Source organism: Accipiter gentilis, chromosome 16 (assembly GCF_929443795.1).
Source record: "Accipiter gentilis chromosome 16, bAccGen1.1, whole genome shotgun sequence".
Lineage (NCBI taxonomy): Eukaryota > Metazoa > Chordata > Aves > Accipitriformes > Accipitridae > Astur > Astur gentilis.
Genome location: NC_064895.1, coordinates 23,373,246 through 23,387,400, shown reverse-complemented (window position 1 = coordinate 23,387,400; position 14,155 = coordinate 23,373,246). Strand labels below are relative to the sequence as shown.

Below are 14,155 nucleotides of genomic sequence, written 5' to 3'. Positions count from 1 at the left end.
TGTGAAAAAATAATCAGTGTGATCCACACCTTTTTTTTTTTTTTTTTTTTGTTTAATACTGTCAGCTGCAGTTTGTTCCAGACTTTGTTTCACAGACTTAACAATAAAAGAGAAGTAAAGGGAGTCAATGTATTGTATTGAATAGGGAAAAAACTAAATAGCAGTTGGGTTTTTTTCCACTTTCTTGGACATAATGAAAAAGCATTTTTTTTAATTGCCACATGCTTTTTGTTCCTCAATTTAAAATAAACAGAAGCTCTCTTCAGGGAGGATACAGATTTATGTTCTTGACTGTCCCCATGGCTGCCTTATGCATAAACTATTTAGTGTATTTTTGGTTTGGCTTTTTACTCCTAGGTTCTGTTGGAGGATTGCCAGTGTATTGACAGCACTGAGCACATACATAACTTGATCTCAGAAGTCTTAGTTTGGGAGAGCGATCTTTTCCTTGATCTGAAATCCCTTGGGCAGTACTGTCCGCCACTCTCAAAAGGAACAGTGCCACGAGGTGTAGCCTTTCCCCTCATAGAGTTTTACTGTGTTGAAAAACATAGTAAGAGAATGCGAGTAAGAGAGATATTAGGCAATAGTTAAACTATTGCTCCTCACAGAATATTTGAATGACTGTGTGTAGTTTTGCTGTCCTATTTCTTATCAGAAGTGATTTAATTTCAAGTGTCAGGTGGGAAAAAAGAGTAGTTTTAATGTGATTTCTGGATAAATACTGACCAATCTTTTCTGTTGAAATTGTTCTTCTCTAACCTGCGTTGTTCTTCCCTGCTACTTAACTACCGCTGTTGTTTGCATTCAAAGTAGATCACCTGCATTTACCACTCATTGCTCAGTGGAAACCTCTAATTATGTTGTTAGACCTTGGTAGTGACTTCAAGCATGAGATGAAGAATGAGGTACATGTGAGGCAACTAAAACCATTAGGAATTGCTGCAGCCTAATTGCCACTGGCTGCCTGCCACACCTTCATATTAGCGGAGCCTTGACCCTTTCCTTTTGTATCTTACTAGGGGAAATGGTGTTTATCTTCTGGGGAAAAAACCTCTTATTCTTATCAAGGTACAATATACTTAGCTTTTAGTTCATTAGTAGTGTAAGGCGTGAAGGAGTTTCTGTTTCAGGATTATTTTTGGCATTCGGTGTTACAGGAAAGTGAGTGGATAGCGTGGAGTAGATGGGTGTACAAGCGTGTGATTATATGACACAGGGTGACGATGAATTTGAGAACTGCAGGGTTCAGATGACAAAGCACAATACTCAGATAGTCTCAAACAAATACAAGTAGAACATGCTACAACACGTTATTTATGAACCTAGGCAGAGAAAGGGAAGTCTGCGCAGGACCTCAAGAAGGAAGGGCAGCCGAGTCGTGTGCTTGAGTTCCGGTTGAGAGACTCAACTTCATTGAGGGCACCTTGAGCTGTTACTCAGCAGATACCTCCACCAGAGCAGGTTCCCAAGATTGTCTGTCCGGCTTCAGCATGTGGCTGTTGGCCAAACTGCATGTTATACTGAGAACTGGCATATTCTTTAATTATGTGGACACATGTAAGCTTCAGCTTGCTGAGCTGCTGTGTACTCTAGGGGCACATGATCTTGCTAGACTGCTTAACCTTTCTTCTCTAAAGTCATGAAAGGACACAGTGAACAGAAAGGAGTTCCCTTTGACTCTCCAATTCTGTCCAAGGTGACCTTTGTAGATGCCTTACTAACAGGTTGGAAATTCAAAGAGGAAAAGCACGACTTAAAGAGTACATGTTGGTTTTTCTAGAACTCGGGGCAGACCTGCCAGTTTTTACAAATTTATCTCCTGTGCAAAATGTAAAGGTTGTGATGACATTGTATATGAACAGGCAAGGCTGAGTAACATGTTTCTTCTTATGTAGAAAGGCTGCCAATTACAAAATGTACATACAACACCAGATGGATAACAGACATTTATCTCTGTGGAGTCTGGTTCTATCAAAGAGCCACTCCAGGCATATCCATCTCCCCAGTCTGCAAACGAGATCAAGGATTCCCTACTAAAGATTTAGTTTTATCCTCTAACTGTCTGAATGTTGATCACTATCTCTGTGAAAATGATAAAACAAACTCAGTTTCTGGTAGTTTATTCTCCATCTGGACAAAGCTTTCTTAGGAATTAGTCCTAAGTCTTGCAAAAGCTTTTGGAAGCGGTGTTTAGTTACACTAAATAACAAATACTTTCAACGATTGTATTTCTAAAGAAGGAGTTAAAATACTAACCACAAACGACAGTTAAAAGGATAAAGGCTTTAACAGGTTAAAATGTACTTCCACTTAATTTGTCTCTGTGATTACTGCCTTTATCACAGAGCAGGAAGAAGTGGTATGCCATCTTTAGAGCTGGAGGGCAGCTGCAAAATGTTGCTGTTCTCCTAACTCCCCTTCTTCTGTAGGCTAGATTTTTTTTCAGGGTTTAATAACCATGCTGATGCTGGATCTTGGTTTGGGGAGATTTAATCTTGATGGTCCAGCCAGAACAAGGAAAGCAGTATTTGCCAATCAGTATCCTTCACATTGTTTCCTTAAGTACCATTGGAATTTTTGGGCTGTTCTTTTTTTTGTTTATGTTTTTATTTGTCCTTCCTCTTCCCTCCTACCACCTGTTTCCTTTTGATATAATTTTTTGTGGTAGCGGCAGGAAGATACCTCTGATAAACTGAGGTGCAAAACGTAATACTCGTAACTCATTTCACATGCTTCTCTACCTTCATAAGTCAAACGGGATGTTATGCTACTGTAAATAGAATTGAGTTTTGTGCCCCTGCACTTAGGTGTGTTGTGGAGACTAGGGTAGACATAAAAGGGTTGAGTGAGGTCGTGGTTCCACTGATGTCAAGGGTAAAACATTCACTGATGCTAAGTTCTGTTCCATCTCCTCTGTTAAAAAAGTCTGTCTCAAGATCTGTGGTCTGAATTTGTTTGAATTAGGAGGAATCCTGGTCACCACAGTTCAATTAAAAACTACTTGAATACAATCTGACTCTTAACCTTGTGTGCACTGTAGATATGGAGACTGTAGACTTGGAAATCAACAAGTGTAGATAAAGGTACTAAGCTGAATTAGACTTTGCAAAGAAAATATCAGAACTTGTTCTCCCATCTAAAAGAAGGAAAAGGAAAGAAATTCTAAGACAAGGACAAATACTTTTCTGTGTCCTTACTTATAAATTAATCCTTCCTCTCACTTTTCAGTGAGGACAGTGGTGTCAGCTCATAGGGAGCAAAATTAGTATGCTCAAGTCAGAGGGGTGTATATCTTCCACTATCAGACGCTGCAAAAAATTGGATTTCCAATTGTGTGTGCCGTACTACATGTTTTCTTTAATTGTAACAAGTCAGAAATAGCACTATAGGATTGCAGAATACAAAGTGTCTTATATTTAATTATGAGGATAACATGATTCACACGGAACATGTAAGAGGAAATCTTGGAAGGAAGAAATAATTGGACATGGAGGTAAATGTTAAAGGGAATAAATGGAACTAGGTTTTAACAAAGCAAGGTTGCACCTTATGCCTTCTTCAGTAACTGAATTTTGTAGACAAAGTCTAACAGATCCATGTTTGGACTTAGAGAAATAACTAAGAGAGAGAGAAAATGCAAACTTTAAATTAGGATGTTGTAATAATGATATTCTTCATTGATTTTTATCTTGAGAGCAGTCTTAGTTGTTATTATTTATGTCAACATCATCAGTAAAAAGCAAATGTATGCTGGTTAAATTGGTTGATGACACAAACTTAGGAGTAATTTTCCAGCCAGACTTATACAGTATGAACTGCACCTCATTGGTTAAGTTTCATCACATTTCTGTTGTGCTGTCTTCAAATAGCTTTTTAGTCATACTATTATGGGCTAGAAGAATTTTTGCTGCATGCTGGGAACTTAGCAGTTGGCTGTGACTAAGGAGGAGGACAACCGGATGTATTAGATGATCACGTAATAATTACATGATTGAGGGAAAGGAAATGCATCCTAAAATGTGGTAGGTGAAATAAGGAGTACTGTGTGCTATTGCATAAGGTGCTGGTGAGACATCTTGTGGGATACAGGGTAGAATTTGGGTTATCTGCTTAGGAGGGAAGACAACTCAGGACGTGTAAGAGATGCAGAGTTAGGCTTCAGTGTTATCCTGGAGAAATTAATTACATGTTGAGAAGGACTAAAGAGATTGGCTTTGTTAACCTACCAAAATAAAAGCTTACTTTTATTTCATTGTATTTACTTTGCAGTAAATAAATTTGCTCTTTTTTTTTTTTTTTTTGTATTAGGAAGATAACCATTAAGGAGGGAAAATAACTTTAAGTACAATGTTAGCACAAGGTTAGATAGAGATGAGTCAGCTGTTGGTGCAGTTGGTCTGGGAATGGGAACGGTTCTGTCAGCAGTGACATTCTGGACTATGGTCAAGGAAAAAGTCTGATCACCTTATGGCAGAGCTCGCGTTTTAGGAGGGAATTAATGTATTAAGAGTTTCTTGGAGTAGCAGCTGTCTGGACGATGGTGACCTTGGAAGTCCCTTCCAATCCTATGCTCCTAAAATGTAAAAAATGAACTAAATAAAATAATTAGATCATAACCTAGTGAAGATTAGTGTTAGATCTTCATCCATTAACTTACTTTAAGCCTATAGCTGCTTTGTCTTGCTAAGATTTTATTTTGTTAGTGTCATGTGTTAGCTTTTATAGGGTAACATTACACTGAGTAGGGAACCCAGGACAGTTTTTATCTGTAATAATAATACTGTAATGCAAGCTGCTTTATTTGTTTTGGATGTCAGTGAGACTTCCTGATGGTTTTTCTTCAAAGCATATAAAAACCTAAAAAAAAAAACACAAGATCTACAAATACTTCCCCAAAATGGAGCCAGAGGACTGAAAGCTTAGATGAAGGGATTCAGAAACATAAATCTATCCCATGACTGAGCTTCAAAGGGCTTTGACTGTTAAAATTTTCATTTCCTTGAAGGTTTAGCTCAAAAGTCTGGGAAATATACTACTCTGATAAACCACTTCATGTGGTTGTTGCAGTTTAGGGTTGATGGCCATCATGTGAAGTGGTACTATCTTAACATCTACTAAATTCCATGTCATCTGTGATCATTGTGGCCACTTTGAACAGGCCATAGATGATATTAATTGGTATTGGCAGAATGAGTTCAGGTTTAGCCCACTAATTGTAATGGCAAGAATAAACACATTTTTAGACATTGTGGTCTGTCAGATATATTTATATAATGCTGTGTTACTTTAATTAGGAAACGTGCATGTTCAGGCTTTTCAATATAATGCATTGGTTCTTCAGGACATCTGTTGTTTTTCCTACAATAGAATAGTAACCTTAAATCATAATTGAGATAGCTAGAAGGGGTGAAACCCTGGAAAGCTGAACGAATATCAGTGTTCGTGGGACTAGCATTCTTATCAGGTACTTTCAGAGAAGATATTTTAATAACTTAAAAACATCTGTGGCTTAGTTGGATGTGAAGTTCTCTGTGTGCGAGTCTCAAGAACAGGTAAGATAAACCGAATATCAAGAGCTGTCTTAATGCTGTTTATTGAGGGAATTTGTTTAAAAGTTATATTTTAATATTTTTTTTAATAATAGTTGGTATACTTTAAAGCATGTACCAACATTTTCCCCTGCATTTCTTCTCATAACCCTAGTTTTGTGTTTAACTGTGATCTCTGCAGTACAGTTTCTGTTTCTTTAGAAAACACATATTTCCTGAAAGTCATGGTTTCACTATTATTGAAGAACTGTGCACTTGCTATAGTGTGTGTTGATACTTGTATAACAGTATGGAAAAGAGTATGCTTATATTTTCTTAAGAACTACAGGTAAAATCTGCTGTGCAACAAATGATAGTGCTTTTGTAACACTGTATTTCACAAGAAATCTTCAACTTTGGCGGTTGGGAAATACAGGTGTGAGTTAGTGTATAAACTGTTTGTGATATAGATGATGTGGGTTGGAAGGCCAGCAATATTGATTGTCTTATTTCTTATGTTCTCTATATTCAGATTGGATTGAGAAATACACGGACAGTACTTTTTAACCTAACCTGAAAATAACTCAACATCTGCTAGGCTCACCTTTCTGGAAATTATCCACTCTGCTATTTCCAGGATCTGTTAGGCTCGAGGCTATGGAAAGACCTAGAATTAGACACAGAGTAAGGATACCAAGGAAAAAGATGGCCAAAGAGAGAACGTGGCTCCTGTGTTAAGGGAGGCTAAATGGATTAGAGCTGTTTAGTTTAGTTTAGAGATGAGACAGCTGAGTTAAGGATATGATAGAAATCTGTAAAGCCATATTAGTATAGAACAGGCTAACAAGGGAAAGAATAGTCACTGTTTTTTTGTAACTGAAAAGGAAAGCAATACCTAGTGAAATACTGAGCTTAAGGCAGGCAGAAGAAAATGGGTTTGTTGGTTGGTTGGTTTGTTTCACATAATGAACAACCCAGTTTGGGACTCACTGTTTCAAGATGCTTTGTACATGGAATTAAAACTTGGGGAGGAAAGATCTATGCCATGGCTATTAAAACCTTTTTGTTGTTGTTTGGTTTTTTGGTGCTTTTTGGCTCAAGAAGTCTGCCAGATTGCTGATTTCTGACAGTTGAGAAACTGTAATACCCAGGGAAGAAGTCCGTTCCTAATTCTATTCCCTAAGTGGCCCTACGAGCCACTGTGGAGGCAGAATTAGGGACTATGGTATAAACTGATACCAAAGGTCTTATGAACATTAGACAATTTTTAATTTATTATATATAAAATCAAACTCCCTAGTGCACTGGGAAAGTAGTATTGTGTATGTACTGGATATGGTTGGCAGGTTCTGCTAATTGGTAGTTTACCATTATAAGGAGTACTGTTTAAGCAAACTCTCTTATTCTTGCTTTTGTTACCTTTATGTTTTCTTCCAGCTTGTCGTACAAGTTTTCCTTCTGTCAGGACTAGAAATTACAAAGAGGAGGGTAACAAGAATGATCAAAGATACAGAACAGCTTCCATATGAGGAATAATTACATTGACTAGGACATTTCAGCTTGGAAAAGAAACGGTGGGGATGGTTGGTATAGTAGATGTCACCTTCTCAAGGTCATCCGTCATTTTATAGGCAAGGGAATAGTAATTAATCTCTGATAACACAAGAATTAACCAGTATCAAATGAAAATACCACTGGCAGATACCAAACAGAGCACTTTTCACAGTGTCAAATAAACAGTGAAAGCCGTAGGAAGCTGTGGATGCCAAAAGGGTACTTGGATTCCTTAAGCGATTAGAGATGGGTGGATTTTCCTTCCATTGATGAGGTACCACCTCTGGTTCAGGAGTGCCACTACAAGCTGAGAAGACATCCTGGGGAAGTACCACTACATGCTTGCCTCAGCCTGTCGTTCTGTGCCAGGAGCTTAGCTAGGTGAATATTCAGTCTGTGCTGGCAGGGTCGTTACTGTTTTGTTTCCTAAATTATCTCCTAATTTAATTTTATTCCACAGATCATTTGTGAAATGCCTCTTTATTTTCCTTCTCTCCCACCCTTCCTGTGTAATTTTTTTTTTTTTTTTAATTTGGTGGTTCTTGTCTTTTCCTCTTTCCTTTCAAGTCTGTATCCCAATTTTCCATTGTAAAATATAGCCCATCAGCCTTCCTCCTGGTCCCAGACTTCCTCCTCAAGTCTGAGAACCCGGAGATGCCATTTTTACTCTAATGGCCGGATAATGATGAGAACTACAAAAATTACTATAAAGGGTCTAATATTCCTTGAACAGAGTTCTGTTCTGATTTTATGTCGGGGTATGTTTTTGTAGGAGAATCATTTCCTTTACTCCACCTAATTTCAAGGTTCATTTTGCATCCTTTTGCCTGGTATTTTTATTGCCTGCATTTCTGCCAGTGTGGAAAGATTTACTAGCTGCCACAGATGGAAACTCACCTGAATCTTATTAGTTTGCCGCACTCCACAGAGATTTGCTAGACAATAATTAAACAAATTATGCTTTTGTAAATTTTTAGTTAAGTTGTAGTGGGTTTTTTGTGAATGCTGGTGAGCAACAGCAGTGTAAAAAGTGTGTTTTCAGAATTAGAAAAGTTCAGTCTAAGCTCTGGTGGCCTTTTTCCTCAAACATGCTGACTAGAAACTTTCATTTTCCTCACTGAAGACTGATGCTATGCACGTTGACAGGGGTTTACTCAGAAAAGCTTCTGACTTGTCCTAAACCAAAGGGTAAGCATATCTTCCATCTTCTGTGTCATGCTGGGAAGAAAGGCTGTGGAGTCTGTCAGCTGGAAGTATGCTTACCTTAACGACAATTGGAGGCAGGTCTTGCAGCTGGTAGGGGAGAATCTGGCAAAGTATGCTTACTTTATGCCTTGATAATATTGCTTAACTTTTCATGCCTTCTACTGGAAAGATTCTTGTTGGTGTGACTTTTTTCTTCTCTCTTTTTTCTGTCTCTAAAATTAATCTGAAAGTATTAATTGCAGGACTAGGGAAGTCATCGTCCCCCAGTACTCTGCACTGGTGAGGCTGCACCTCAAGTATTGTGTTCAGTTGACATTGAAGTGCTGGAGCGTGTCCAGAGGAGGGCAACGAAGCTGGTGAAGGGTCCAGAGCACAAGTCTTATGAGGAGCGGCTGAGGGAACCGGGGTTGTTCAGCCTGGAGAAAAGGAGGCTGAGGGGAGACCTGATCGTTCTCTACAACTACCTGAAAGGAGGGTGTAGCCAGGTGGGGGTCGGTCTCTTCTCCCAGGTAACAAGTGACAGGACAAGAGGAGGTGGCCCCAAGTTGTGCCAGGGAGGTTTAGATTGGTTGTTAGGAAAAATGCCTTCACTGAAAGGGTTGTACTGAAAGGGTTGTCAAGCATTGGAAAAGGCTGCCCAGGGAAGTGGTGGAGTCACCATCCCTGGGGGTATTTAAAAGACATGTAGATGTGGCACTTAGGGCCATGGTTTAGTGGTGGCCTTGGCAGCGCTAAGTTAACGGTTGGACTTGATGATCTTAAAGGGCTTTTCCAAACTAAATGATTCTCTGATTCTGGGCAAAGACATGGCTATGTTGTTGGGTAGAAGAATGGGCTTGTTCCATGTGCTACATCAGTGTTAGTAACTCAGTAACTGTAGTTACTGAGTGATTTCAAAGGCATTGTTTTTCCAGAATTAGGCAGAAAATACTTTTATATTTATTGCTACTATTGAATGTAGGTATGGGGAAGGCTTAGGTTAAGCCAAGTCTGTGTGCCAACTTTTTCCTGTAAGAAAAGGAAAAGTTAAATTAGTTTTTAAGACTAAAGTATGAGTTTACCAACAGTGTAGGTTACAGTAATTGCACGTTTTGATGAGTAGAAAACTTGTTTCATTAAAACTTCAGAAAATACTATTGAATGAGTTGTCACAAATTCCACAGAAAACTAGTGTAAAAGGTAGCATGCTAACGTGCAGTTGAGAGTACTGTCATGTTTATACACTTTTCCTAATGTGTTTTTTACATTAGTGGAGCTCTAACAAAACTTTAAAAAGAGATTATTTTGTTTACACATCTTCAAGTAAAATTGCTGTAAATTGCTGTCTGTGGGGTTTTTGTTTTTTTTTAGTATTTTGCTTGCTTGATATGTTGCTTTATGTTTCAGTGAAGCTTGGCAATAATTTAATGAAATGGGAACTGCTGGAAATGGATAGCCATAATGAGCTAAATGATTCTGTGATTTTTATAAAGTATAGAAATACTATCCTGTTATTATAAACTGATAGTTTAAGTGCTTTGGAATCATCTAGTTGTGCTGTAAAATTCAGAAAACAAGTGGATCTTTAGCATTAGCGTGGACTAGACTATTAGGTATTTCTAAATTGTTTTAGGGATTATACTCATTCTAAAAGCAAGGATTATGTTTCTACATTGAGTTCATTGCATGGCACAGAAATTTTAAATGTTCTTCCTTTACAGATAGATTTTGTGTGTCCAAGTGGGGGGATGCCAGTGACCATATTGTCAGGCAAAATACTGCATCATATGGAGTTCTGCTTCTGTTTTGCAGGAGCTGGTGGTTAGTTTAAATGAGCCCAATAGTTGATTTTAGTGAACTGCTGAACCTGAGGATTCCCAGTACACCAAAATACCTACAAATCCTGTACATAATGTAGACAGTATGAACTGTACCCTAAAATACAATGTGTCTGCTGCTGCTTTGTCCATATTTCTTTAAGCATGCTCTTCAATAAAGCAAGCATTTCTTGGCCAAATCTGTGTAGCTCTGCACTTGTCTGACTCTATTTAACAGCTTGTCTGCAGGTAACACTTATTTTTGGATAGCACATGAGAGACACTTGAAAATCTTTAAAAATTCTCTTGGCTTCAATGGGCACAATTCTTGTAACGTTAGTGAAAATACAAGATTCAAGGAGAAACATGTTTCCCCTTTTTTAACATGCTTTAGTTACAGGTGTTTCCTTTTAACTGTGTATAAAGAAGCTGCTGAAATTGTTGTTAAGCATAGACATACCCTTTTTCTCTGGCAGTTGCTGCAGTGTTGCTTAATATGCTGAGAGCCTCTGTGAAGCATTTCTGGTAGGACAAGTAGCTGCGGGATTAATGTATGTGTTGTGAAAGGAGGTTGCATGTGGCTTCTGCCGTGGCCCAAGAACATGGGAGCTGCGAATAAGGAGGTGTGTTCCTCAAGGAAGAGCAAGATGGTACTTTGGGATGGACCCAAAGCCACAGTAACATATTTGCGCACCTAAATAAGAATAAATGCTTATCATCGGTCAGCATTTTCTCCTATGTTTTATATATAAAGAATCAACAACAAGGGAGGGAAGCAAATATTGAAAATAGCAATAACACTGATAGGGAATCTGGAAATCCAGACTAATGGTAGAATGTTCTGTATATTTTCAGACTCCTGGAGTGTTTACTCACCACTGAGGGAAAAATTAGAAGTGTGATTCAACATCTCAGCTGGGAGCATTAAATCTAATAAATAATTCTGTGGTGAACTTATCTACAAACACAGACAGAGAAAGACTGGGATTATTAGATTTATCCCAACATGTCTTATACCAAACAACTCTCTCAAGGCTTCTAATGGGAGACAGTAATGTAATTGCTGGTTGCGTTAAGGAACACCCCAAGTTGTGCAGCTTGAGGCATGCTGCTGCATGTCTGTATTGAAATTTCCCTGTCTTTAAACATGGGGATAAATATTTATTTAGAGTCATTAGGAAGCTTAATACTAGTTTTTTTGACGGTTAAAAAGGTAGTGGTATAATCACTCATCCTTGTGACTTGTGTGTACAAGGAATGCTCTTTCAATTTAGGTTTATTATCTCTGTGGAGTTAATTAGCTTTGTGGGTCGTAGGAGCATAGTTTTTATTAGAGAAAAACAAGCAACGCCTATCAGTGAAAAACAAATACAGTTCTTTGGAGAATGTGAGAAATGTCTTACAATTTTCCACAAGTAAGAAGTTGCCTTTATCCTCTTCACTAATAGGACTGCTTTTGATACAACTACCTTTTGCCTACAGGTAGTACTAACCAGTGGCAGAGGTCTTTACACAGAGCATTTTCAAATCTATTTACTTTTCTTCTATGATTGCACTTTCTTTTCTCCCCTCTTTTTTGATGGCAGCTTACTGTTTTAAGAAAAGAACAGTGTTTCCGTTTCTGATGTTGGCAGCCCATCAAAGCAAGTCCTTTATTTTTTTCAGAAGATTATCTGTCTGATGCAGTGTTGTAAAGACATTTCTGGAGCTGTCCTACCAAATGCTGTGATCCTGCCATAAGCAGACCCTCATACTCTCTTGTAGAAAGATATTTTTTATTTAGAATGAGTTTAAAGGAACAGAAAAAGTTGTTTAATCCCCAGCGTAGTCGCTTGTTCCCAACACTATAAAATTGTGAGTGCTACCACATTGAATTACGTGTGTCATACCTGTTACATGAAGGTGAAGTTGGTAGTACTTTGTCATCTTTAGAGAAGTCTTGAAGGTACATTAAAATGATGTTTACCACCGGGTTGTTTGTCTGGGTCTTTGTCATTCCATACGGACTTTCTATGTGGGTAGAATCCACATGCAACTTTGAACTCTTGAACGTGTTGTAGAGCTGTGGAGTGGGCAAGTAAAGGAGCTTTCTCTGTTGGTTTTCTGATCTGGTATAAGGAATCCACTGAGACGCTTCTGGACCTGGAGTGCAGGTTTCCCATGTTGGATCTCAAGAACACTTTCTAGTCCTGATGTTTATCCAGAGTCTTCTCTGAAAGTACCAACCTTCTCTAGAAAAGAAAGATAGTTTGACGTCTGTCTTCCAAAAGTGTTACTAATATAGAAATATGTTCCTTTTTTTCATAAACAGAAAAAGCAAGTAAGTGAAGGCAATAGTTACTCTATTCTGGGGAAAATCTTTGTGGGGAAAGCCTCCCAGGTTCAGCATTTCTTGAGTTTTGATTCCTAAAAATGCAGTGTAGTCAAATACAGTGTTAGCTTCATCCAGTAACCAGAGCATGTAGTGGCAACTGTATTTTGATTTCTGATGCTGAACTGATTTGTAAAAGTATTGTAGTTCACTGCTACTTGGTGCCAGCTGAGAATCTCTGGAGAGCCAAAGGTTCACCACTGCTCTATCAAGGAGATGCATGCCTCTTGCTCCATCCTGTGATCAGAGGTGTTTGTGAAGAGGAGACGCCTGCAGTTTGGTTTTGTGATTTGTGTATGTCTTGCCATGAGTAAGGGCTGGGGCTGTGAGGAAGGAAGAAGAACAATGATGTCTCTGGGCAAAATTAATTGTTCCTTTTAGCTGCATCTGGCTTATGGGCAAGATGTTTCTCAGCCCTGGGATTGAAGGTGTTAGTGCAAAAAAAAATTGAGCTAAGCTAGATAAGTGTAGATGATGTGTCTTGGATGGGAGATGTTTCTGTTTGACCCTTCCTGCAGCTTTGTCCTTCCAAGAAAAGGAGTAGTCTTCCCTTTGTCACAGTTCAGCATGTCCAAAACTTGGTTGTTTGTAAACCAGGCAGTGTAATGTTTCTCAGCAGTGACGCTGAGTGGTCAGTTTTACCACTGGTGGTAGCTTTGGGAAGCAGCCACAGTATTTGTGAGGATTGTAGCATGTTTTTATGGTGATTGCACAGGAGAACTGAGTTTCAAACTAATTTTGTCTGTGGTAAGTCTTTATTGTGATGGTCTCAGTTGTACTATAAGTAATCATGGCAGTTACTTTGAAGAATGGTTTCATGACGTGCTTTGTGGAATTGCCAAGACCTTGTGATCCCCATTGTTCAAAGTGTTAATTTCAGATAGACCGATGTGGTCTTTGTGCTTGGTATTTTGAGGAATCTTAATTTAAATGACACTTTCTGTACATAGATTTTCTTTTGTTATTTGTATCACCAAATGGTAACATCAAAAGAGGCATGAGCACCTGGTTAAGCTAAAAATAAGCACTTGCAATGCTTTAAACTCTCCTCTTGTGCTATGCTCTTTATTTTGTTTCTCTTGCATATTGCGGTAGGAGTTGGAAAAAACAGTGAATCCTTTAAATAAGAAATGTTGGATGGGGCTTGAATGCCCACACTGTGGATCCCTATTATAAGTACTGAGGTCTTAAAATTTTTTTCCGTTTAAACAAATTATTTCATTGTCCAAAGGTTATTAACCTGTGTTCATAAAACAATGACCTGTTATAGTTCAGGCTGAAAATGGCAGACACTCTCTCTTAAGTGATGTTAGGTTAAAATTTAGTTTTCTGGGACTTTGTTCAGTTATAGACAAGCACAAAAAATCTCACTATCAGACTGGGAGAGCTGTGCTGACTTGAAGGTACATTGTTCTCTAGATCCTAATTCCTGCTAAAAAAAGCCCACATTACTTTCTTGGCTTGGATTGTAAGGAATCACAGCTTTGGAAAGACTTTGGGTACTACTTTGCTTCCCCTGCCCCTCCCCCTCCCCCCAACCATTTCTAGTTGGAATTTAATACACATTTTGATTCAGCTTTCTAAATTAAAAGAGGCTGTGATATCTCCTTTTAAACATCTTAAATTTCAAGATATTACTGAATGTTCATAGGTGTTAAGAGAGATGTGGCTAAAATTGTCTGAACTGAATATGATTT

At 38.4% G+C, this 14,155-nt stretch overlaps 2 protein-coding genes across 8 annotated transcripts in view; one reads left to right on the top strand and one right to left on the bottom strand.

Moving 5' to 3' along the window:
* Window positions 1-14,155, top strand: part of ITSN2 (intersectin 2) — an 86,612-nt gene that overhangs the window by 15,771 nt on the left and 56,686 nt on the right. The gene's annotated exons all lie outside the window — the stretch shown is intronic.
* The window catches only part of TNFRSF21 (TNF receptor superfamily member 21), a 1,117,265-nt gene that overhangs the window by 1,058,303 nt on the left and 44,807 nt on the right, over window positions 1-14,155 (bottom strand). Inside the window, exon 1 of one of the 2 annotated variants that reach the window (XM_049818451.1) lies at window positions 1,370-1,373. The exons of the other annotated variant lie outside the window; for it this stretch is intronic. The gene's annotated coding sequence lies outside the window, so the exon portion shown is untranslated. Of the gene's footprint in view, window positions 1-1,369; window positions 1,374-14,155 lie in introns of those variants that run through there. 2 annotated transcript variants of the gene reach the window in all.